The sequence below is a fragment of the Lonchura striata genome, chromosome W, assembly GCF_050655825.1.
Source record: "Lonchura striata isolate lonStrDom1 chromosome W, ASM5065582v1, whole genome shotgun sequence".
Lineage (NCBI taxonomy): Eukaryota > Metazoa > Chordata > Aves > Passeriformes > Estrildidae > Lonchura > Lonchura striata.
The window spans coordinates 18,457,165-18,484,312 of record NC_140743.1 but is presented as its reverse complement, the minus strand read 5'-3'; the positions used below and the strand labels follow the sequence as shown (position 1 = coordinate 18,484,312).

Here is a 27,148-nt window from a genome sequence, read left to right as displayed (position 1 = left end):
GAAACTATAGACTGAGGTATTGTTTATTAAGATATATATAAAGGTTAGGAAACGGAGTGTGAGAAACTACAGACTAGGGTATTGTTTATTAAGATATATGTAAAGGTTAGGAAACGGAGTGTGAGAAACGACAGACTGAGGTATTGTTTAGGAAACGGAAGATATGCAAATAGCCTGCAGCCTGCGGGCACAACATTTGCAAGATAAGAGAACCACAATCACTTACACCTGGGGACTGACAATACAAGATAAAGATAACCTCAATTACTTACAGACTGCTTACGTAAACAGAAGGAAACTGCAAGAGGATCCAGGAATTAGCTTGCAAATTCCAGGAGAACAAAAGGAGGCCCCCAGAACTTCATGGAAAGGATGGAATAAAAAGAAGGCTGTTTGAACGAATCCGGGTGGCAGAGGTGGAGCGGAGACTCCCCGGCCGTCCAGCGCTGTCTTTGCTCATATCCTACTTGCTGTAATTAATAAAATTCTAATTGGTTTATGATCCATTGTGGCGTAAATTTATAACAATTTCTGGTGCCGTGACTCGGATAAGGAATGGTGGGCTTTGGTCCTCCGGGGAGGCGCCCCGCGACATTTGGCGGCCCCGCGACCAACAGCTTACCCTAACCTTACCGACGAACCTAAAGTCTAGGATAATGAGCAAAGGAGAGACCGGTAAAATCCCATAAAAATTCTGTGCACGAGAGTCCGGACGATCACGCAGGACGCGTAAGTAGTGAAATTATTCGCAGAGCGAAATTGTTCATGGCGAAATTGTTCACGGGTTTGCCGTTCGGGCGGGATTGGGTTTCCTGGAATATAACGAATGAGAGGTTCGATATATTGAACCAAGCAAGTGTGGACTCTTAAGTACTGCGTTTTCCATCTCCCGCGAGGGACTGGGCCAGGAACAAGAGGAGCGAGTGCGTGTGTGTGTGGGCATATTCCAGAAGATGGGGGCGAAGGGCAGCAAGCCTTCGACTCCCATGGGAAGGGTACCCACTGTACCTAAGAATACCCCTCTAGCATATATCTTAGATAATTGGAGATATTTCCCTGGAACCCTAGGGAAAGATAAGCAAAAAATGATAGAATATTGTACTAAGATATGGGGAGGGAAGAAGATTTCTAACAATATCTTTTGGCCAGTCTATGGGTCAGAAAAAGATTGGGTAAGGCAGCAGTTAAACCTCTGGGTAAATAATAAAAAACTCCTTAACCCGGAGGAGAGACAATATGCGGAAATGTGGCTGGAAAGACCGGGAGCTGGACTTTATCCGCTGAATGAAATAAAAACTAAACATAAGAAAAAGAAGGAAGAGTTAGACGAAACCCTTCTAACCCTCCCTCTTTACATTCCTCCTCCTGTTCCCGCAGCCCCTCCAAAGATCCCCAGAGCACCCACTCCCCCACCAGAGTCAGAACAAGGGTCTCCCCCCCTCCTAGACGCGTAAGTAGAAGTCAAAGAGGGGAAGCTCAGATGTACCCCCTAAGGGAAATACCCATGGGGGGACCTCAACCTGTGATCGCATATATTTCCGTACCCTTAAACTCGGCTGACCTACGAGATTTTAAAAGAACCGAGATGGGAAGCTTAATTGAGGACCCACTCGGAGTAGCAGAAAGACTAGATCAATTTTTGGGACCAAGCCTTTATACTTGGGATGAGATGCAATCTATCCTTGGTCAATTATTTAATACCGAGGAAAGAGATATGATTAGACGAGCAGGAATGAGACTGTGGGATGCTCAACAAGCTCAGGGACCTCAAGCAGATATTAAATGGCCACTCCAAAGACCTAATTGGAATAATCAGGATCCGGCGCATAGAACTCATATGCAGGACCTGAGAACTATAGTAATTCAGGGAATTAGAGAAGCAGTACCCCGTGGACAAAATATCAATAAAGCATTTAATGAAATGCAAAAGAAAGATTAAAGCCCTACTGAGTGGCTGGAACGACTAAGGAAAGCCCTTCAGCTGTATTCTGGGGTAAATCCAAACGACCCTTTAGGGCAAATGCTCCTCAAAACTCAGTTTGTGGCAAAATCATGGGAAGATATCAGGAAGAAGATTGAAAAGTTAGAGAACTGGCAGAATAGAGGGTTAGATGAATTATTGAGGGAAGCTCAGAAAGTCTACGTAAGGCGGGAAGAAGAGAGCAGCAAGCGACAAGTAAGAATGATGGTAGCAGCAGTCAGAGAGGATCGCAAAGGGCGAACTGGTGAACACAGATCTATGTGGGATGATTATTCTCCTGCACGGTGGGGGTGTAGGGAGGCAGAGATCTCTGAAGCTTGCTCTTGGGGAGAGAGGTTTATTGGAGGATTCGGGAATGCCCGAGCCTCGTGCTCTCAGGCGTATCACGTGGCCGGGCTTAGGAGGACGGGGGAGGGGAGAGTGAAACTGAGGGTTTAGGAGAGGGGAAGCCCCAGGGGGGGAGGAAGTCCAAGAGAGGAGGAGAGGGCCAAGAGGCTGCATGGCCCCTTGGAGCCCCCTTATCAGGGGCTCCTAGGTGGGCTGGGACAAGGCATGGGCCAATGGGGTTACAGACTCCGATGTTTCAGGGGCAGGTACAGAGGTGTGGGATGAGCCACAATCTTTTGGGGGGTAGGATGGAACAGTCCATTTCACTCCAGGATTCATCCAAGGGCAGAAGTGACATTCGGCTAGCTAAGATAACAATCATATCTATCTATCCTCTGCAACAGATCTGGTAGGATGAAACAAGGGGACGTAGTAATAGAAAAGGAACAGAGGTGTTGTTTTTACTGTGGAAAGAAGGGACATATAAGGAGGAATTGCAGAGAAAGGATCAGGGATGAGGGAATATTGAAAACAGAATAGGGGAGTCAGGGGCTCTATATCTTAGGGGACCGGAGTCATCATGAGTCCTTGATAAAATTAAAAATAGGTCCCCATAAACAAGAGTTCACCTTTTTAGTAGACACTGGGGCTGAGAAATCAACTATTAAGCAGATACCTGAGGGATGTAAAGTTTCCCCTGAAAAAGTACAAGTAATTGGGGCAAAAGGGGAACCCTTTAAAGTAAGTAAAATAAAAAACGTGGTATTCGAAACTGAAAATAAATTTGGAATGGGTGAACTCTTGCTCGTCCCTGAAGCAGAATTTAACCTGTTAGGACGAGATTTAATTGTTGAATTGCAATTAGAAATTAAAGTGAAAAATCAAGAGTTGGCAGTGTCTGCTTATCCTTTGACCGTGGATGATAAAAAAAAAATTAACCCCAATGTCTGGTACTCTCCGGACACAATTAGTAGACTGGAAATGCCACCGATTAAAATCCAAATTTCCGAACCCCACATACCTGTGAAGGTAAGGCAATATCCCATATCCTTGGAAGGACGGAGAGGATTGAAGCCAGAAATTGATCGATTGTTGGCACAAGGAATCTTAGAGCCTTGTATGTCACCCTTTAACACCCCCATTTTGCCTGTAAAGAAACCAAATGGGAAATATCGGCTCATACATGATCTAAAGGAAATAAACAAAAGAACTATTACTCGGTTCCCTGTGGTAGCAAACCCATACACATTGCTAAGCAAACTAGGACCCCATAATTCCTGGTATAGTGTGATTGATTTAAAGGATGCTTTTTGGGTCTGTCCACTGGCAGAAGAATGCCGTAATTATTTTGCCTTTGAATGGGAAGACATAGAGACGGGCCGGAGACAGCAATTAAGATGGACTGTGCTCCCTCAAGGGTTCACGGAATCCCCTAATCTGTTTGGACAGACCCTAGAAGAGCTCTTAACAGAATATCAGGTACAAACGGGGAATGTGCTGTTACAATATGTAGATGATCTGCTCATAGCGGGGAATCATAAGGAGAATGTAAGAAAAGAAACCATTCAACTCCTAAACTTTCTTGCACAAAAGGGACTACGGGTATCACAGGAAAAGTTACAATTTGCGGAGGAAAAAGTAAAATATCTGGGACATTATCTGTTTAACGGCCAGAAGATATTAGATCCAGAGCGTATTAAAGGAATTCTGGGATTACCTATGCCTGTCACTAAGAGGCAAATTCGGCAGGCATTAGGGCTATTTGGGTATTGTAGGCAATGGATAGAGAACTACAGCTTTAAAGTTAAATTCCTATATGAACAACTGCTTAAAGACAAAATACCCAAGTGGACTCTTCAGGATCAAGAGCAGTTTACCAGTCTCAAAAGGGAGCTAAGTCAAGCACCAGTTTTAAGTCTCCCGGATTTAAAACGGCCATTCCATTTATTTGTTAACATACATGAAGGAACGGCATTCGGAGTATTAACTCAGGAATGGGCCGGACAAAAGAAACCGGTGGCATATTTATCAAAGATGTTAGACCCTGTGAGCAGGGGTTGGCCGAGTTGTTTACAGATCATTGTTGCTGCTGCCCTATTGCTTGAGGAAACAAATCGCATTACTTTTAATGGAGAAGTTGTCTTATATGTGCCTCATAACATCAGGGGAGTGTTACAACAAAAAGCAGAAAAATGGCTTACAGATAGCCGATTATTAAAGTATGAGGGAATACTTATAGAATCCTCTAAATTATCTTTTAAAACTACTGGAGCAGTTAACCCCGCTGAATTTTTGTACTCAGGAGAAGGTAATGAACCATTGCACAATTGTTTTCAAACAATTGAACAACAAACACGCATTAGGTCAGACTTAGAAGAAGAAGAACTACAATGTGGAGAAGTATTATTCATAGATGGGTCATCACAAATAGTAGAAGGTAAACGATTGTCCAGATATGCCATTATTGAATGGGAAAAAGGGGAATTTAAGACAAAAGAATCAGGCCCCCTGAGTGCCAGCTGGTCGGCTCAAGCCTGTGAGCTATATGCATTTTGGAAAGCATTAGTGTTACTGAAGGGAAAGGATGGGACTATATATATACAGACTCACGTTATGCGTTCGGAGTAGTACACACCTTTGGGAAAATATGGGAGGAAAGGGGATTTTTTAACTCCCAGGGAAAAGAACTGATACACCCGGAATTACTTCGGCGAGTTCTGGGGGCATTGAAAATGCCAAATAAAATAGCAGTTGTACATATAAAAGGACACCAGCGAGGTACAAGTTATCAAGTTAGGGGAAATAATGCAGCTGATATAGAGGCAAAACGAGTGGCAGGCAATTATAATATAATTTTGACTATGCAACAAGTACCTATTAGTAAAAATTTGAGTTTTGAGTCTGCGGAAAAAGAAAAACTAGAACAAATGGGAGCTAAGGAACGGGATGGGAAATACATATTGCCAGACGGGAGAGAAGTCTTGCCAAAGGGCATAGCACTTGAAATATTTTCAAAAATACACAGTAAAACACACTGGGGAACTCAGGCGTTAGTTGATCATTTCAATCAACAGTTTGCCTGTATAGGCGTATATAATATAGCAAAGACAGTCACGGCAGCCTGCGAGACCTGTCAAAAGGTTAATCGAAACAACATAAAACAAAGACCTCTTGGAGGACGTTTCCCCGCATACAGACCATTCTCACATATACAAGTAGATTTTACTGAACTACCTAGGGTGGGGCGTTACAAATATTTATTAGTAATGGTGGATCACTTAACACATTATGTTGAGGCTTTTCCTACCTCCAGGGCAACCGCTAACCAAGTCACTAAAGTGTTACTTGAACACGTTATACCTCGATATGGAGTACCTGAGGTAATCGACTCAGACAGAGGAACACATTTTGTGTCAAAAATTGTTAGAGATCTGACAGAAAGCTTGGGTATAAAGTGGGAATACCATACACCATGGCATCCACAAAGTTCAGGAAAAGTTGAAAGGATGAATGGAGAAATTAAAATTATTTTGACTAAATTAATTATTGAAACCAAATTATCATGGATTAAATGCCTACCCATGGCACTATTAATTCTCAGAACCAGACCCCGAGCAGATGTAGGAATATCAGCATTTGAAATGGTGTATGGAATGTCCTACAGAATTGAAAGCCCACAAACAAATGTTTTAATTAGAGACCGTGTGATTAATGAATATGTTTCACAATTAGCAAAACATTGTAACCAGCTTTGGGAACATGGACTGATTGTGCAATGACCCCCATTGGACTTAAAAATACACAACATTAAACCTGGGGATTGGATATTGATTAAAGTGTGGAAGGAAGAAACCCTAAAGCCCAATTGGGAGGAACCTTATCTTGTTTTGTTGACAACAGAAACAGCTGTCTGGACTGCTGAGCGTGGATGGACTCATGCCAGCCGCCTTAAAGGCCCAGTAACGAGACCCCACTGGAGAGTAATCAGTACCCCAGGTGACACCAAGATAACCCTGAAGAGATAACATAATGATAAAGATGTTATTTGATTTTTTTGCTGCATTACCTTTTGGTATAAAGTGTGTATTGCTGTTTATATATGCTATAATTATTTCTTTTTTTATCTATTATATATGGAAGCATACAAAGTGTCTTGAAGGAAATTGCTAGACATATGTAGCCACACCATAGTGAATATAGAAGGTATGCTGATGTAAATAATATATGTACTCTAAATATACGAATTCGTGGTAATGATATAAACTGTAATTGTTATCCATTTGCTTGTTTTAGGTATAAGGTATGCCAGGATAAATGGTGGACACACTGTGAAGGTGGATACCTTCAATATTATTGTTACCATTCCAACGAACCAGTCCCCCTTTGTGGTTGAAATCTTGGCTATAAAGTGTAGAGGGGAAGTACTGTGTCTTGCTTTGCCCCATTAGTTCAAGCTGCAAAGTGGGAAGCCTATGTAAACAGGCAGAAATCCCGAAACAGCTGTTCTCCTGAAGAATTCCCTTGCTGCCGAGAAGATGATACCCCCCGTGACTTGACGCAACCGAGTCGACGGGCGAGGCAGAAGAGGAACAAACTGTGGAGAAAAGAACCAGAACAATGGGACGCAAAGGCAGCAACAGTCGAACTTCCCCAAGATTAGTAAAAATATACTTAAATTGGCAAAATTGACAGACACCCTTTTTCCTGGTATACCGTTAGTCTTGATATTGATAATAACCCAGGCAGAAGGGGGAAATCCACTTGAACCATTTAAATGGGAACTAATATCTTGGGAAGGAACGAGAACAATAGCCACTTTTAGCAACCCAGGTCCACCTGAATTCATAGTAAAACTTTGTGATTTAGTACCAATACATTGTAAAAAAGGACCTCCATTTTATATATGCCCGGCCTCTGGACCGTCTTACTGTAATTATCCCGGACAGTATTATTGTGGTTATTCGGGATGTGAAACAATAGCCTCGGGCTGGTCAGTAAAGGCTCCTGATAAATATATAAAAGCAACCTGGACTCCTAACGAATGTGTACCTGAACAAACAGGTGTAGATCTTACAGGTCTGTGTAACGTAGATTATGTAGCTTCACGTGACAAGGAAGTCTGTACCTGCATGAAATTTCAAGTATTACATCCCCTAGAAGACAAGTGGTTAGTGGGACGAACATGGGGAATACGTGTCTATGGAGGAATTCCTAAAAACATGGGAGGGCACTTTCTCATAAGAAAAGTTAAAATACCACATGATTCACTCCCTGTTGGGCCGAATAAAGTATTGAATTCACCCACTTTCCCTACAAAAAAGATTGTCCCCGCAAGTGTTAAAACCACTCATCCATACTCCCTATCAGTAACAGATCGAATAACTAATGACATGGTGACAGTTAGGGATTCAGGAGTGTCAAAATCCAAAGACCCTTTATGGGATTTAATGCAAGCCTCTTATTGTGCCCTTAATGAAAGCAAACCAAATTTAACTAAGGAGTGCTGGTTATGTTATAATGTTAGACCACCATATTTTGAGGCAATTGGAAAACCAGATAAGATTCAATGGTCTAGTGGTTCAAACCCACGAGAATGCCCATGGAATGACCAAAAAAACCATACGCAAGGAATTACTATTCAATTAGTAACAGGTCAAGGAAAATGTATTGGTACAGTGCCCAAAGATTATCAGCCTCTGTGTAACCAAACAACAATAATCACTACAAAAACTATAAAGAGACACAAGAATAGAAATGACAAATGGGCTATCCTGGCACCAGGAGCTAAATGGGTTTGTTCAGACACCGGAGTAACGCCTTGCCTATCCCTAAAAGTGTTTGATCAATCTCAGTTTTGCATACAGGTGATTATTGTTCCTTGTCTAATCTATCACACCTCTGAGGAGGTGTTACACCACTTTGAAAGAGACCTGAATATACAAAAACGAAAACCAATTACAGTGGTAACCTTAGCTACACTGCTGATAGCGGGTGGAGTTGGAACAGGTACAGGCATAGCCTCTCTAGTAAAAAGTCAGGAATTACAAAGTTTACAGATGGCTGTAGATGAAGATTTAGCGAAAATAGAACAATCTATCCAAAATTTAGCCACTTCAGTAAAGTCTTTATCAGAAGTAGTACTGCAAAATAGAAGGGGATTAGATCTGTTATTCCTAAAAGAAGGAGGATTATGTCTAGCTCTCAATGAAGAATGTTGTTCTTTTGCTGACCATACAGGAGTAGTCCAGGATACTATGTCTGAACTCCGGAAAAGGTTAAATCAACATAGAAAAGATCATGAGGCGGGCAGGTCATGGTATGAAAATTGGTTTAATGTTTCACCTTGGCTAACCACTTTGTTGTCTGCCTTAGCAGGACCACTGATTATATTGATTCTGGGACTTATATTTGGGCCTTGTATATTACGCTGTATTTTACACTATGTTAAAAAACGATTTGACATAGCTAAACTTCTTATTTTAACTACGAGGTCGGCGGCAAAATATAAAAGTGCATCTATTGATGAGGATGAAGATTGTTGTGAATGTGTTGTGCCACGTGGGGGCTACGCCTATTGTAATTGTGAAGTATTACCTTGTGAGTGCTATGATAAATGTTGGGATTGTGGAAAAAAGGTTTATTTGCAATGCCGAGAGTGAAAACAGCATCTAATAAACAATAATGGGATAAAAAGAAAATGGGGGGATTTGTGAGAAACTATAGACTGAGGTATTGTTTAAGATATATATAAAGGTTAGGAAACGGAGTGTGAGAAACGACAGACTGAGGTATTGTTTAGGAAACGGAAGATATGCAAATAGCCTGCGGGCACAACATTTGCAAGATAAGAGAACCACAATCACTTACATCTGGGGACTGACAATACAAGATAAATATAACCACAATTACTTACAGACTGCTTACGTAAACAGAAGGAAACTGCAAGAGGATCCAGGAATTAGCTTGCAAATTCCAGGGGAACAAAAGGAGGCCCCCAGAACTTCATGGAAAGGATGGAATAAAAAGAAGGCTGAACGAATCAGGGCGGCAGAGGTGGAGCGGAGACTCCCCGGCCATCCAGCGCTGTCTTTGCTCATATCCTACTTGCTGTAATTAATAAAATTCTAATTGGATTATGATCCGTTGTGGCGTAAATTTATAACACCAGACAAAATTAAGGGACTAAAAAGGGGTTTAATTTATTGAAGGGCCTTCAGGTACATTTTGGGCAGATGAAGCCTCCCCCAGGGGCTACACCCCAAAAAAATGGATGATGAGTCACAGGTTTTCATACTTTTATAAATTTCATCAATTTACATATAGGGGGTTAATCTTCCGATTACAGCTTCCAGTAATGAAGTCTTTTACCCTAAGTTTGCTCTCCCTTCAACTCACTTTTGTTTACATTTCTTGGGGCCTGAGACAGTAAGGTGTTCTTGATTCCCAGGCCTAGAGAGGAATTGTTTTGTCTGACCAAAATGGGAAAACAGTAGCTAACTGTATATGGAGTTTAGAGTTATACACTAAGGAATTGCCGAATTATAAATATATGACAAATAAAAAAGCTAAAATCCTAAGACATCAATACCATATGATGTCAGCTCAGCTATATAAAGCTAAGGGATAGAAAAGGAAAGAGGGGCATTCATGATTCTTCAAAGTTTTCCTTACAGAGGAATCATTATGCGTGCTGAAGTCTGAACATCACTGCTGATGGGAAGCAGAGCTTGACTTTCTTTTAGCTTATGTGTGTGCAGACTCTCGCTTATTTCTTTCCTTTTGCTGTAATACAACTGCCTTATCTCACCCATTGGTTGTTCTCCATCTTATTCTCTCCCCTGTTCCATTAAGAAAGGGAGTGATAGAGCAGTCTAGTGGGCACCTGGCATGCAGCCAAAGTCAACCTGCTACATGTTAATGGCCTGAGTATTTGGAGTATGAGCTCTGCAGCACAGGGAACAAAAGAACACTTCTTTTTAGCCCAGAAATGTCAGACATTTTTCTGGGTAGAGCTTGCATGTTAGAGTAGGGAGGCCATGGAAAGTCAGCTGTTTTAGCCTCTTTAGGCCGTGATGACAGGGATTCATATTGACAGCTTGTGCCTTCTTGGAAGTGTGGACAGGATTAGTCTGGTTTAAATCAGCCTCAGGTTACAATTAAGCATATTTGTTTCAGTAAGTGGAAAATGCTTTTTTTTTACATTACTGTACTGTTTTAGCTATTCACATGTTAAAGCAGGCAGCAGGTATGACTCAGGCTTTCCAGAAGTGTCCTATCTCAGCTGCTTTCCTCTTTAAGCACTGTTTAGAGGTTGTTTACCCAGACTCTCCTCTTGGCCAGCAGCCCATAATAAACTATGAGTAAGAGCAGGATCTGTATTGTGAAGGAGGGTTGTTTCTTATGAGTAGCTGAGGGAGCTGGAGGTGTTTAGCCTGGAGAAAAGGAGGCTCAGGGGCACCTTTTTGTGCTCTACAACCACCTGAAAGGAGGTTGTATTGAAACAGGGGATTTAAGGGTTAATAGGGAATTTAGAATTAATTAGGCAATATGATATGTGAACATATGGTACATGTTAAGTCGACTCGGGATCTTCTGAAGAAAACCTGTTACCTGTTGGGAAGGATGGATAAATATAATTATTCCTAATAATACAGACAGGATGAAAACAATCCTCCCTACTGGCTGGACCCTTACCTACAGATAAGTCCAAAAGTCAAATGGACTGTTCCATCTCACCCCCCAAAATGTATGGTTCATCCCACACCGGTAACCCTCCCCTAAAACATCAAGTGCCTGTAACCCCATTGGCCCAAGTCTTGTTCCAGCCCACCTTGAAGCCCCCTGATAAGGGGTCTCCGAGGGGCCAGACGCCCTCTTGGATCTTCCCCCTCTTAGGACCTCCACCCTCTCCTACAGCATCCTCTTGTCTCTCCCCTCCGCCATTCCCTCAGGCCTTGCCACATGCTGTGTCTGGCAGCTCCAAGCAAGACCTTTCTCCATCCCTAATAAACCTTATATTCTAAGAGCAGCCTTCAGAGATCTCTTGTCTCCATTCATCTCCATCCATCCTGGAGCATAGCGCTCCCTACAGACTGGTGCCCAACTAGGAATACGAACTCATGCAGACCTGCACCCACACCTTTCTGGATGTCTCTCCAGCTTTTCTACCTGTGGGAGACTTCTCCATGGACGGTAACTAAATAACCTGTTTTACTCCCCTCATCGGTGTTGTGAGCACGGCATTTCGTTGCTAGGCAGTGTCGAAGCCGGAGCTCTTTAAAAAATTGCCGAGGCAATCCTCGAGCACCGCGACTCGTTACCAAGTAGCGAGTTTTTGGAGCCCTTGGAAGATTTCTGCCTTGAGCACAGGTGACCGATGCGTAGCGGCAGTGACCTGGAGCTCTGTGAGGAGCCTTGCCGTGGCACACCGTCACATGCAGAGAGCACAAGTGAGCACTGCTTTGCATTGCCCGCGCTGGAGCTCTGAGGGGGAGTCTGGAGGTCCCAAGCACGGAAAAGCCGTCCCTGAGAGACACCTGATACCGCAGCTCTTGAGGGGATCTCCCGCAGAGTCCTGAGCGCCGACTGGAGGGTACGTCGGAACTCCACAGAGGACCCTGCTCTCGCAACATCGAGGTGAGCTACACAGGTCTAAAAAATGGGACAATCCCACTTTGCCCCTGATCGAGATCTCTATAAGCAACTTAACCATCACTTACGTAGCTATAACCATACTTTGTCTAAGAAAGAGTTAAAAAACCTTCTAGAGTGCATTCTGCTTAATTTCCCGAATACCGATCATTCAGCTGTTTTTACCAAAGACTTTTGGGACTCAGTTGGAATAAATTTTTAATGATATTTCACACCGGGATCCCGACGCTTGTGAATTGCTCCCGGCTTTTAGAACCGTAGCTGACTTGCTTGCTTCAGATAAGCTGGCGCCAGCCACACTGCCGGTTTGCACGGTTTCTGACGACCCCGCCCTCACCTCGGCTCCCCTCCTCGCCCTCGCAGCCGCGGCCCCTCCCACCGCCACCCTCGCGGCCGCCCCACTCCCCGCCACGGTTCCCCTGGCCGCGTCCGCCCCCTCAGCGGCATCTTTGGCCACCACCGCTGGCCTGTTACAAAGACACGTGGCCGCGTTTTTACAGGCAATACAGCTGGCCCTCGCCGCGGCCGGCTCGCCGCCGCTTTCTCCCGCGGGCATGCCCGAGGTCGGGGGAGCGGCGTCACTCGCGCCGCGGAGCCACGTGGCCACGCCCCCAGTCCCGGCGCCGCAGCGGCGTCCGGCTGGAAGCCCCGCGTCGCCACCCCAGCCCGACCTCCCCCAACCACAGGGAGACACTCTGGGGCTCCATACCGTGCCCCTGCCACCTCCCGCACCTGCGAACACGCAGCAGCTCTCTTCCGCGGCATTGGTCCCTTCCCCTCGGCAGGCTCTGGTACCTACCGCGGACCACCTGCTCCCCACCGCCCCCATCGCGTCTCTGATGCAGCCTCCTGCTTCCCACACGCCCCATGCCGTGGTCTACGCTCAGCTGACATCCCCGCGTCCCCCCCACAGCAGTGACAGAGCCCCCGAGCCTGGCTGGAGAAACACGGCCACCTCTGCCGCTACTTCTGACTTTTTCCGGCCCTACCACCATATCCATCCGCACAGCAAGCCCGGCCGGATCTTCTTACAGCCTCATCACAAATAGTCCTCCCTACACCGCCTCCTTCGCAGCTTCTGGAAACCCCAGCCTTACAGCCACCAGCAGCTCCTCCACGACTGCAGCCTCCAACCGCCCCCCACCCTCCAACCACTCTGCCTGCAGCACCGCAACATGATTCTACAGCATCCTATGCATATCCCTCTGCGTCCCTTCCTCTGCCGGATCTACATTCTGCGGCTGCAGTCCAAGCTTCGAGATATCCTTCCGCACATGCAGGTTCTTCCCATGTGCCTCTGCTGACAGGCTCCACTCCTCCTGCTCTTCTGCCCCAGCTACCAGCAGCTCCTGCACCCGGTGCAAGCAGTACCTCACCACAGCTTGGCATGCAGCGAGAGGGAGAAGGATGGAACCTGGTGTTATGAGTGAGCACAAGAGGCCATCCGATCCGATTAACAGAATTTATTTAAATTCATTTAATATAGTATAGGAAAGCAAAGCAGCGCTGGGCGACAGAGGGGAGCCACCGCTCCACCAAACTGCCGCACTTGTGGTCCCCTAGTTCGCTCTTTTATCTTTCTCCTTAGTTCACTTGTTTCTTCTGCGCAGTCACATTCTGTTGCTAGGTGGTCGTTTTCTGCCTCCTGGTGGTCGTGGGATGAAGGCTGGTTGTCTTCCTCACAGGTGTCCTTTGATCTGGGGATTCTCACAGTCTCAAGAATACGTGTTATCTTAGAAATGCGTGTTGTCAGTTAAGCAATGCAAAGCCTATTGCCTACTACCGCTGTAAAAGCTTAGGAATGCGTGTTATCAGCAATTCACAGCCTATTGCCTACTACCGCTGTAAAAACAAACTTCCTTACATTATATCCTTGAAACAAATTAACATCTGCAGCTGCATCGAACAAAAAGGTCACCCTTCTCTTACAATTTCCCCCTTTCCCTTTTATCCTTCTTTTTGTTCGTTGAACCGTATTAATTCTTTTCTACTAAGCTCTAGATAGTCTTCGGCCTCTACCCGAGTGAGTGGTTCATATTTTGATCTTACCATCATCAAATGAGCGGCCTCTAACCTACTCTTTGCTATAGCAATAAGCTTATTAAAGATGCAGGGTCCGAAAGTTAGCACTAAGATGAGCAGAATTGCCGGTCCTGCAATGGTAGACAAAAGAGTTGTTAGCCAAGGGGAATGAGTAAACCATGATTCATACCAACTTTGTTGAGCTTCTTGCTCTTTCTTTCTTTGCTCTATTTGTTTGCGTAGCTCAGTCATAGTATCAACCACAATTCCTGTGTGGTCTGCATAAGTGCAACATTCTTCTCGTAAGGCAACGCAGAGCCCCCCTTGTTGTAAAAATAATAGATCAAGTCCCCGTCTATTTTGTAACACAACCTCAGAGAGGGACCTGACTGATTTTACTAACCCATCTATGGCCTTTTCGATTCTGCTCAAGTCTTCATCTACGGATACCCGTAAATTTTTCATACCTTGTTGTTGATTTACTAGGGAGGCTACCCCCGTTCCCACTCCAGCTCCACCCACACTAAGCAAGACTGCTACTGTTAATACGGTGAGTGGTTCTCTTTTGACTAGATGGTGTTCGGGAGTTATTTGATGCTCTAGTACATGCTCCTTCGGGTGATATGATATGCGAGGGACAATTAACACCTGTACACAATAATCTGAACTTTCATTGAAAAGCCTTATGGATAAGCAAGGGGTGGTTCCGAGTGTATTACATACCCATTTGGTGTTGGGCGCTGGCAGGAGCCATTCTGCCAGTTTATCTTTTCTCTTGATGCTGATCGTCGTCTCACACAAGTGTTGCATTATTGCGGGTACTTTTCCCACACATTTCCCTTTCCCTCTTACTTGTGCTAGGGTTATTCCTGGGGTGCTATCTTTTCCCTGTTTCCAGAGACATTCTCTTGGGTTTGTCCCATTAATTCTTCTGGTTTTGGCAAAGGATCCTATCGCCTCATAAAAGGGTGGATTCATCATGTAACAGAGCCAGCAACCCTCTGTTAGGTTTGGGTATGTATAGTTTAAAACGCCGAATGTGGCTTGCATTATTTTCCACAAGGTGGCATGTTCGGGTTTAGGAGCACCTGGCTCATCTATGCTAATGTGGTTGGTAATAACCTCTGTCTCTGTGTGGTTGATTGTTTTAGTTTTAATGTCACTTATTACTTTGTTGGGTCCAATTGGTGCTGGGTCATAGGGAATAGGTTCTTTCTTAATAAGTATTAGGTTTCCCAAATCGTGTCCCTCTATCCAATGCCTAATTCCCCATGTCTTTCCCAACAGCCACCCTGGGTCATTTGGATGAGTAACATTGAGGTATATGAAAGTACAGTTCCCCAGTAAATCTTGCCCTGTCCATGGCCATTCTTGTGGTTTTACACATCCAGCTGGTCCATATCCCACCCTTAGGTATTTATCTGACCCTCCTCCCGGGGCCCATGCTGATGCTATTGTCTCACAACCCCAATAACCACAGTAGTAATGCCCGGGGAGGTTACAATATGACCTCCCCAAATTTGAAGCAGGGCACATATAGAAACTTGTCAAATTTAACAGCCGCCCACAGCTTGGATTCTTGGTCATGTTACATACTCCAGCTTTAAAGCTTGGCGCCCCAGGGGTCATCACAGTCTGTAGGTTGTAACGAGTATCATGATTTTCCCACCTACTTAATGTCCATTTAAAGGGTTCATGGGTTTCAGTAGCAACACTTTGGAGAGGAAAGCATATCATCACAAATGTAAGAATCTTTAGGGCTGAGTAGTACGCACTGCAGGGGATGCTGCTTATCATGCCCAATTTCACATTCCCACTTTTTCTCATTCCATTGTCACCATTCCCGTGCCTATGGTGGTCAGTGTTTCTTCTTAAGATTTGGGAGGGTCCCTCATCCCCACTAGCTACCTCTCTGTCTCGCCTGTCAACTTGGTTGCTACAAGCTACAGGGTAGGCCATCTTCTTGACAGCAGAGATATTCTTCAGGGGCGGGATTATTTCCTCTCTCCCATTTCGACCTCCAGGAGTTCCAATTTTTCTCATTTAATTGTGGGGTGTTGCACCTAAGTCCTTTGACCAGCCTGCGACACTTGACCTGGACTATGTCCATAAGAAATGGACTTGAAAGCTCGTTGGAGTGGTAGCAATGGAATTCAGGGTTTATTCCCTTCACAAAAATTCCCCACCACTCGGGAGATTCCTTAGTCAATTCCTGAGTGGCGACCTTATAATTCAATATTTCAGAGGTCAACTTGCGTTGTTCTAGCCAGCAGCATTGGCACACACTTTTTGGAGCCCTCCCCTTTCTACAGTGAGCCCACCACAGCCCTTTACAAATTTTACAAGAAAAGCAAGCAAAAGGGTAACAATCACAATCTAACCAGCTACATTTTACTCTAATATTTTCATGCTCGGCATGGCCCTCCCCTTCCCAAGGTCTCTGCTCCTTTTCGAGTCGGATGGGCCGATAATAGGGCTGCTGAGCTAAATCTTCTAAATGCTTACAGTATCCTGGGGGTTTTGTTTCTCCTATCAGTTGTGTTTGCAATCCCCAGTCATTCCCGACCCAAATGTCCCCGGAACTGGCAGTGTCCATTAAGATTACTTGAGAGTTCTCTTTACTGTTAGCTTCAAATCTCCCGGCTTCCCATCAATCTTCCAGCTCGTCTCTCTGGAAGTTGCATGGAATCGAGTCGGGTCCACTGGCCCCTTTATTCTGCTAGCATGGGTCCATCCCTTTTCTGCCGTATGAACTGCGGAATCAGTGGTGATTAAAACCAGATACGGTCCGTCCCACCTTGGGGTGATTGAATCTTCCTTCCAGCTTCGGATGAGAACCCAGTCGCCGGGTTGTACCTGGTGTAATACAAGATCTAATGGTGGTCTTTGGGCCCACATCCCCTTTTCCCATAACTGTTTCTTGTATTTCATTAAAACAGTTAAATATTTGTTAATACTTTGGTCAGTGATATTAGGATTAGATTGAACTTTCTCTAGGGAGTAGGGCATCCCATATAACATTTCAAATGGGGAAAGCCCTATGTCTGCTCGTGGTTGAGTCCGAATATTTAATAATGCTAGTGGCAGACATTTTATCCAAGATAACTTAGTTTCTAGTACCAATTTAGTGAGTTGTTTCTTAATTTCCCCATTCATTCTTTCCACCCTCCCGGAACTCTGGGGGTGCCAGGGAGTATTTTGTTCCCATTTTATGCCCAGGGCTTCTGCCAGCAGCTGTGTTATTTTTGAAGTGAAGTGGGGGCCTTTATCGGAGTCTATTGTTTCTGGGACCCCATACCTGGGTATTATTTCTTCTAGCAGGGCCTTTGTCACCGTTCGGGCTGTCTCCCTAGCAGTGGGGATTGCTTCCACATAATGTGTTAGATGATCTATTATAACTAAAAGATATTTTATCCTCCCCACTTTGGGAAGCTCTGTAAAGTCCACCTGTAAATTTGTAAAAGGCCTCTTTGCCACGGGTCTCCCTCCCAAGGGTGGCTTCCTTAAATTCTTCCTATTTACACGTAAACAGGTTGGACAACCCTTAGTAATACTTTTTGTTAGATCATAGAGACCCACAGTCATGTAATGGGTGGCAAAGTGGTCTACCAGCCCTTGAGCGCCCCAGTGTGTTTTCTGGTGTAATTTATTAATCATTTGCTGGGCTACGGCCCTAGGCAGAACCTCCCTCCCATCCTTCAACAGCCATTTCCCCGATTCTTCTTTTATCCCCAATTTTGCAAGTTTCTCCCGCTCTTCTACAGTAAATACAAGCTTCTCCTGGGTGGTTAACCCAGGATTCTCTGGGGTATCTGTAGGATCCCTCCTAGCTCTCTCGCTCAAGGTCAGTGCCTCGATAATTGCAGCCTTCTTCGCTTCATGGTATGCCGCATTGTTACCCCTACTCCGGTAATCCATTCCCCGCTGATGCCCTTTTAAATGAACTACAGCTATCTTTGCAGGGCCTCTCAAGGCCTTCAGGAGGGCTACTATTAATCTCTGATGCACCAGGTCCTTTCCTTGTGAATTCACAAGGCCCCTTTCCTCCCATAATTTTCCAAATGTATGTACTACCCCGTACCCATATTTAGAGTCTGTATAAATGGTTCCCTCTTTTCCCTTTAATAATTCCAAGGCTCTTAGGATGGCGTATATTTCACAGGCTTGGGCTGACCATGCTTTGTCTAGGGCTCCGGACTCAATTACTTCTAGGTCAGGTCCCCCTACTATGGCATACCCTGATTTTCTTCAGCCCTCTACTACTCTGGATGATCCATCTACAAACAGTTTTTCTCCAGTCTCTAACTCCTCCTCTTCCAAGTCAGGTCTAATTTTAGTTTGCTCCTCTATAGTGATCACACAGTCGTGAGTCAGTGGGTCAGTCTCTGGCTCTCCGAAGAGGAAGGAGGCTGGATTTTGCAATGAGGTGGTTTCTAAAGTGAAATTAGGGGTTTCTAATAGAATCCCCTCATACTTTAGGAGCCTGGCATCAGATATCCATTTGTCTGCTTTTTGTTGCATCACACTCCGTATGTTATGTGGAGTTAATACCTTCAGGGTGGCATTAAAGGTGATCTTCCTTGTTTCTTCTACCAACACTGCACAGCCTGCAATTATTTGTAAACAGCCCGGCCATCCCCTACTTACAGGGTCTAAAATTTTAGATAGATATGCAATAGGTTTCTTTTTCCCCACCCAGTCCTGGGTAAGTACTCCATAAGTTACCCCATCTGTAATATTGACAAATAAAAAGAAGGGCCTCTTTAAATCTGGGAGGCTCAGGACTGGAGCATGGACCAGAGTTTCTTTTAATTCTTGGAATTTAGATTTTTCCTCTTCTGTCTACTTAAGGTGCCCATCTTGGGTAAGTTTTTGATACAGAAATCTTGCCTTCCCGCTATAGTTTTCAATCCACTGCTTACAATACCCTGTAAATTCTAATATCTGACGAATTTGTCATTTATTTTGCGGTAAAGGCAGGGATAGGATTGCTTGTACTCTATCTGGATCAATTTTCTTCTCTCCCTTTTTTAAATAATGTCCCAGGTACCTGACTTCCTCTTCCACAAATTGTAGTTTCGCTTTAGAAACTTTCAATCCCTTCAGCCCCAGGAAATTTAATAGTTTGATACTTTCTTTCCGGACTTTGTCTTCTTCTTTACCTGCTATTAACAAATCATCCACATACTGAACTAGCTTTACCTCCGGGTCTGTTTTATAATCTTGCAAAATTTGTTCCAGGGCTTGCCCAAATAAATTGGGAGACTCGGTGAATCCCTGAGGTAATACCGTCCACCTGAGTTGCTGTCGCCTCCCCGTATCAGGGTCCTCCCATTCAAAGGCAAAATAGTCTCGACTGGATTCGTCCAGAGGGCAGGCCCAAAAGGCATCTTTCAGGTCTATGACACTATACCACTCGTTTTCAGGTCCCAATTTACTCAAAAGGGTATAGGGGTTTGCCACTACTGGGAACCGAGCTACAGTTCGCTTATTAATTTCCCTAAGGTCATGCACCAGCCGATAGGATCCGTCTGCCTTTTTAACTGGGAGTATGGGGGTGTTAAAAGGCGACATACATGGTTCCAATGATCCTTTATTTAGTAATCTTTCAATTTCGGGTTTCAATCCTTCCCTTCCCTCTAGTGAAATAGGGTACTGTTTTATTCTCACCGGGACCTCAGGGTTTCTGATCTTTACCGTGAATGAAGTCATATTCAATTTGCCCACGGTTCCCGGATTGTACCATACTTCAGGATTTATTTTCTCTTAATCTTCCAATCGGAGAGGGCAAAGCCTGATTTTCAATTCCTTTTCTACCACTTCGATTTGAATTCCCAGTTCAACAATTAAATCCCTCCCTAATAGGTTGAAATCTGTTTCAGGGACTAATAAAAAGTCACCCACCCCCATTTTAGTTTCTGATTCTACCATTACCTCTTTAATAATTTGTACTTCAAATGGTTCCCCTTTTGCCCCTACTACCATGGCTGTCTGTTTTGACAGGGTACAGCCTTGGGGCAGGAATTGAATGGTAGATCTTTCCGCCCCTGTATCGACCAAGAATTCTATTTCCTGGCCTTGGGGACCCACCTTTAATTTTATCAAGGGCTCCTTTTGATGTCTCCGGGTCCCCATAAAGTAGAGCCCCTGACCCCCCTAGTCGGCCTTGAATTCTTTCTCATCTCTAAGCCGCACTCTGCACTCCCTCTTGAAATGTCCCTTTTTGCCACAATAATAACAAGTCTTTTCTTCCGTTCCCCCCCCCCCTTTCTTTATTACCCGCTTTGTCTCAAGTAAACTTCTTCTGTCCTGTCTCTATGCTCCTACTTTCCCTTACCGCAGCAACCATCATTTTAACTTGCCTCTTCTGACTCTCTTCCTCTCTCTGGACGTACACTTTCTGCGCCTCCCGCAGCAGCTCTGCCAAATCCCTATCCTGCCAATCCTCCATCTTTTGTATCTTCTTTCTAATATCGTCCCAAGACTTGGATACAAAATGCACTTTTAATATTGCCTGCCCCATTGGATCATTCGGTCTTAATCCTGAATATAATTGGAAGTTCTTTCGCAGCCTCTCCAGCCACTCAGTGGGTGTTTCATCTTTCCTCTGTCTGTCATTGAATGCTTTATTGATGTTTTGACCCCTGGGGACCGATTCCCGAATACCGTCAATTAATATGGTTCGGAAGTCCCGCATATTGGCCCTATGATCCTGGTCTTGGTTATTCCAATTAGGATTTTGAAGAGGCCACTTAGTGTCAGCTGGGTGTTGAGCATGTGCCGCCTGGGCATCCCAGACCCGCATCCCAGCTGCCCTAATCATGTTCTTTTCTTCAACCATAAATAGGATATTCAGCATGGACTGCAGTTCTTCCCAAGTGTATATATTGGGGCCCAAAAATTGATCCACTCTTTCTGCCACACCTAAAGGATCCTCTAATAAGTTTCCCATCTCCTTCTTGAAATCTCTCACATCTCCCGAGCTCAAGGGAACAGAAATGAATCCTATTCCTGGTTGTGGCCCCCCCATGGGCATTTCCCTCAGGGGAAACAGTTTGCCTTTTGCCCTGCTCCGGGTGACTGGACCAGGCTGCTCAGAATCTGAGTCAAACTCATCATCCGATGAGGGGAGAGGGGGTGCTCGTGGTACAGGAGGAACATAAGGAGGTGGGGCTACTATCAGTTCCTCTGGTAGTCCCTTTCTTTTCCCCTTAGGTTTTTCGGAAAGTTTGAACATAAGCACCTCCGGTTGACTCACCCAGATCTTGGCATAGTCACTCTCGTCCGGGTTAGGGGGTTGTTTAGTGCTCACCCAGATGTTTAGAGCTTGTCTAACCCATTCCTCTGAGGACCCGAATATGGGCCAAAATGCATTTTTTGAAACTTCCTTCCCTCCCCACACTTCTATACAGTAATGTATCATTTTTGCTTTATCCTTCCCCCTCGTTACTGGGAAGTGTTCCCAATTGGTCAACATGAACCCCAGGGGACTGTCCTTAGGAACCGAAGGGAGTTTTACCCCCACTGGGGAGGGGGATTTACTCTTCCCCTGCCCCATTCCTCCGGAGTGCCTTCTAACACACACAAATAATCAAAGAATCACAGTCACTTCCCCTGGTTCGTGGCCCAGGCCCTCGCGGGCTTTGGGAACCGCACTACTGAGGGTCCGCGTTCACTTGGGGAGTCCGGCTGCCGGCTCCCCTCTCATGCAACTCACACACTCGCCACACTCCGGGATCCCGACCCCGCCCGAACGGAACCCTTATACTTACGCGTCCTGCGCCTTCGTACGGACTTTGTGCACAAAATTTAAGGGGTATCTTGGGCCCGCTTCCCTTTCTTTGCTTTCCTCTCAAGGCTTTTGGGTTCGTCGGTCGGGATGAGGACAAGACCCCCAGTCTGAGTCCGCTCAAAAGAGCGGAGTGGTGGCGCCTCTCCCAGAGAGGGGTCCTCCAAATCCGCGATCCGAGTCACGGCACCAAATTGTTATGAGTGAGCACAAGAGGCCATCCGATCCGATTAACAGAATTTATTTAAATTCATTTAATAGAGTATAGGAAAGCAAAGCAGTGCTGGGCGACAGAGGGGAGCCACCGCTCCACCAAACTGCCGCACTTGTGGTCCCCTAGTTCGCACTTTTATCTTCCTCCTTAGTTCACTCGTTTCTTCTGAGCAGTCGCATTCTGTTGCTAGTTGGTCGTTTTCTGCCTCCTGGTGGTCGTGGGATGAAGGCTGGTTGTCTTCCTCACAGGTGTCCTTTGATCTGGGGATTCTCACAGTCTCAAGAATACGTGTTATCTTAGAAATGTGTGTTGTCAGTTAAGCAATGCAAAGCCTATTGCCTACTACCGCTGTAAAAGCTTAGGAATGCGTGTTATCAGCAATTCACAGCCTATTGCCTACTACCGCTGTAAAAACAAACTTCCTTACATTATATCCTTGAAACAAATTAACATCTGCAGCTGCATTGAACAAAAAGGTCACCCTTCTCTTACACCTGGTAGCTGCTTTGATAATTAAAGGACACACAGAAAACTGCGGTGCCCCTGCTAATACTAACCCCACTACCTCGATTTCACAAAATTCCAGAAAGGTGTTGATAATCTCCAAATGACAGACTGGCATGGACTCAGACATGATAGTCACAAAGAGGACAATCTGAATCCCCGAACCATGCCTGTGGTATTCAGCCAGGAACCTGGTGGTCCTAGAAAAGGGACAGCTGTCCCATCTCAAGATGAGAAAGTATTCCTAAAAGCAATGATGGTGGTATCTTCTCTTCCTATGTTAAACAACTGTTGAAAAGTACCATAGAAAGAACATATCAAACCCTAAAACACATTTTAAATCAACAGAAAGGGGGAGTAGATCAGGCTGCACCTCAAAGGAGGTTAAGGCTCTGTATGTTTACAATTTTTTAAATAACTCTGCAGGAGAGCCTGACCCCCTGATTTGCAGACATTTCATGAATAACAAAAAAGCAAAAATAAAAGGGCACCCCCCAGTTTTAATCAAAATCTTAGATCCAGGACAAATAGAAGTACCATGCAAATTTATAACATGGGGGTGTAAGAGGCCGTCTGAAGACCCTCACTCATTTGCCTGCCGATTGCCATGAGCTGGAGCTCCCTTCCCCCTCTGCAGTTCCGGCTTGGAGAAGGCAACAATGCAGGTGCAGCTGCTACACTGTTACGTTGGCTGTTCCGAACGAGGCCCAGCAAGAACTTGGCAAGGAGTTGGCAAGGACTTGGCGAAGACCCTGCATGGACCCAGCACGGAGTGGCCTACTGCAATTCCTGCTTCACTCTCCACCTTTAAGCCGAATGAACTGTTGGGGTGACTCTGGTGGTCTCTCACTGAAGACCCCTCATCTGCCTCACTACCACCGTGACAGATGGAGATCAAGAACCCTCTCCCCAAGGACTGAGACTGAGACCCCTACCACAAAGAGTGTGTGTGGGGGGAGGATGACCTGACCTGTTCTTCTCCAGTAACTTCAATGGACTTATTCTTCATTGTGTTTGTTCAGCCTGGATGATTTTCTGTAGATACACCTGTTCCCCCCATAGCAATTTCAATAGACTCTCATTGTTCTGCCTGTTCCTCCCTTTTCCCTCTGTGGACTATAACTGGACCCCTGGGTTAGGTAGGACTTTGGAGACTCTTCCCAACACAAGACGGATCCCCATCATCCGGACCAGTGAGGACTCCGCCTGTGTTGGTAGCTATTCCCATTCCCCCCTTCTTTCTCTCTCTCTCTCTATCCTTTTTATTTTTTTTCTGACCCCACTATCGCATTTATTGTTTTGGCCCCTAATAAAGGTGCATTTGTTGTGATTAAACTGCTGTTTGTCTTTTGCAATTTGGGATCGGCTAACGAACCATCACAACATCCCGCTATAAGCGGATCGTGACAGGGGGAAAGGGTTTTCTTATGTTTTCACAAGTGAAGGATCCAAATGGGTCCCAGCGAAGAATGTGAAGCCCGCTGGCGCCCCCACACCAGGCAGTGCTCCTGCAAGTACAAGCCAAGAAGCAAGCACCCAAACTTGAACTACACAGTCATCAAGAGAGAATGACCTGCCAGAAACAGATCGAGAAAAGAACAGAGTTTTGTCATTTGCATGTGTGCATGTTGCTTTTGTTCTTTTGTTTTAGTGTTTGTATTGAAGTTTTACCTGTAAGTCAACCAAAGACAAAAGCCTGGGTTGCTTTAGCCAAGTCTGCAGGCTCTGGTACCATCCGTCTAGCTGACACAAGCCCTAACAAACTTTTTTCAACCTGTTTAATTAGAGGACCTTTTTTCAGAAGGTTTTGATAATGCTACCTCAGTTAAGTTCTTCCATTACACTAAAGCAGTCAAACAAGTTAAGATGTTGGCTCAGTAAAGAAGTAAATTCCACCTCTACTATAATCAGTGATTTAATAACAGAAAACCCATCTTAGCTGAACAGTTTATTTGATGGTTTGAGCTTTGCACCTTAGCTAAATGAACTCTGTAAAGTAGGTTTGATTATTCTAAAAGTAGTAAGTGTAGTTTCAGTAGCAATACCCTGTATACCTCAGAGTGTGCGGAAAATAGTAGTTAAGTCAATGTTTAGTATTCCAAATAGTTTAACAGAATGGGGGAGATGTTGGGAAGGATGGATAAATATAATTATTCCTAATAATACAGCCAGGATGAAAACAATCCTCCCTACTGGCTGGACAATACCCTTACCTACAGATAAGTCCAAAAGTCAAATGGACTGTTCCATCTCACCCCCAAAAATGTATGGTTCATCCCACACCGGTAACCCTCCCCTAAAACATCAAGTGCCTGTAACCCCATTGGCCCAAGTCTTGTTCCAGCCCACTTTGAAGCCCCCTGATAAGGGGTCTCCGAGGGGCCAGACGCCCTCTTGGATCTTCCCCCTCTTAGGACCTCCACCCTCTCCTACAGCATCCTCTTGTCTCTCCCCTCCCCCATTCCCTCAGGCCTTGCCATGTGCTGCATCTGGCAGCTCCAAGCAAGACCTTTCACCATCCATAATAAACCTTATATTCTAAGAGCAGCCTTCAGAGATCTCCTTTGAGGTGTAGCCTGATCTACTCTCCCTTTCTGTTGATTTAAAATGCATTTTATGGTTTGATGTGTTCTTTTCAGGGTACTTTTCAACAGTTGTTTAAAATAGGAAGAGGAGATACCACCATCATGTATTGCTTTTTGCAATTCTTTCACGTCCTGGGAAGGAATAGCTGTCCATGTTGTAGGACCACCGGGTTGCTGGCTGAATACCACAGGTGTGGCTCGGGGATTCAGACTTTCCTCTTTGTGACTATCATGTCTGATTCCATGCCAGTCTGTCTGTTGGAGACTATCAACACCTTTCTGGGATTTTTGTAAATTTGGGATAAGAGAGTATTTGTAAGGGCAAAACAGTTCACTGTCTGTCCTTAGCGGCGGTGGGGGGGGGAGAGGGGGGAAAGCCCCATTCCACACTTGGAGCAGCATGGACGGGGTCCTCAGAAACCACATGGCCCGGCGGAGCAGCCGCTGCGGGCTTCTGTGCAGCAAAAAAATCAACCAAGGTTCTGTAAGCCGGGAGCAGCTCACAAGCATCAGGATCCCAACATGAAATATCACTAAAGAGTCTATTTCCAACTGAGTCCCAAAAGTCTCCGGTAAAGACAGCTGAGCGACCAGCATTCCGGAAATTGAGCAGAATCCATTCTAGAAGTTTTTTTAACTCTTTCTTAGACAAAATACTGTTATAGCTACGTAAGAGATGGTTAAGTTGCTTATAGAGATCTCGATCAGGGGCAGAGTGGGATTGTCCTATTTTTACACCAGTGTAGCTCACCTCGATGTCACAGAAGCAGGGTCCTCTGTTGAGTTCCAACATACACTCCATTCAGCGCTCAGGACTCTGTGTGAGGTTTCAGGCGTCACTCAGGAACGGCTTTCCGTGCTCGGGACCTCCAGACTCCCCCTCAGAGCTCCAGCGTGGGCAGTGCAAAGCAGTGCTCACGTGTTGTTCTGGTTTGAAAGTAAAACCAGTGAGAGACTCCAAGTCAGAAATACAATTTATTGGGAAAAGGGGAAAAGGACAAAAATACATGCAATAATACAAAGGGAAAGGCTACTGACAAAGTCAGAATACAACCTGGCCAGCGTGCTGGTAGCAGTCTGAATTGGAGTAGCTGCAGTCCTCTTGGGATGGCAGATGTAGTTGCTGTGTCTTCTCAGAGAACCTGTGAAAAGGCTCTCCTCTGTCTAGAAATCTCCACTTTTATCCAGGTGGGAATGCCTAGCTCCTCCCCTTGGGCAGAGCATCTTACAATGGGTTATTATGAGTCACAAGGTGTGTCCTTAATCACCTCCTCCTCCTGGACAGTGTTATCTCTGAGTCATGTGGCCAGGCATTGATGGGGCCATTAACAGCAGATAAGGAAAACTGCCCCAAGGCAACTCCTACACAGATGGTAATTGGAAAACTTTTTTTTTTAATCTTGGACACGTGTGCATGTGGCAGTGTGTCACAGCAAGGTTCCTCACAGAGCTCCAGACCGCCACCACACTGCAGCGGCAGATAGTGCTCGAGGATCGCCAGGCAAAAATCCTCCAAGGGCTCTGAAAACTTGCTACTTGGTAATGAGTCGCGGTGCTCGAGGATTGCCTCGGCAACTTTATAGAACTCCAGCTTTGACGCTGCCTAGTAACGAAATGCTGTGCTCGCGACACTGATGAGGAAAGTACAACTGGTTATTTAGTTACCGTCCATGGAGAAGTCTCCCACAGGTAGAAAAGCTGGAGAGGCATCTAGACAGGTATGGTTGCAGGTCTGCATGGGTTTGTATTCCTAGTTGGGTGCCAGTCTGTGGGGAACGCTGGGCTCGAGGACGGTTTGGATGGATGGAGATGAGAGATCTCGGAAGGCTGCTCTTAGAATATAAGGTTTATTATGGATTGTGAAAGGTCTTGCTTGGAGCTGCCAGACACAGCACGTGGCAAGGCCTGAGGGAACGGGGGAGGGGAGAGACAAGGGGTAGAGAGGATGCTCCAGGAGAGGGTGGAAGTTCCAAGGGGGTGGGGGTTCCAAGAGGGCGTCTGGCCTCCCAGAGACCCCTTATCCAGGGGCCTCAAGGTGGGCTGGAACAAGACTTGGGCCAATGGGGTTACAGACA

At 45.3% G+C, this 27,148-nt stretch overlaps 1 long non-coding RNA gene across 1 annotated transcript; it reads left to right on the top strand.

Moving 5' to 3' along the window:
- Positions 1-189: 189 nt before the first annotated feature.
- Positions 190-9,447, top strand: LOC144246374 (uncharacterized). The gene is made up of 2 exons (XR_014952659.1): positions 190-729; positions 6,209-9,447. It is a non-coding gene; the product is annotated as an uncharacterized LOC144246374 (long non-coding RNA).
- The last annotated feature ends 17,701 nt before the right edge of the window (positions 9,448-27,148 follow it).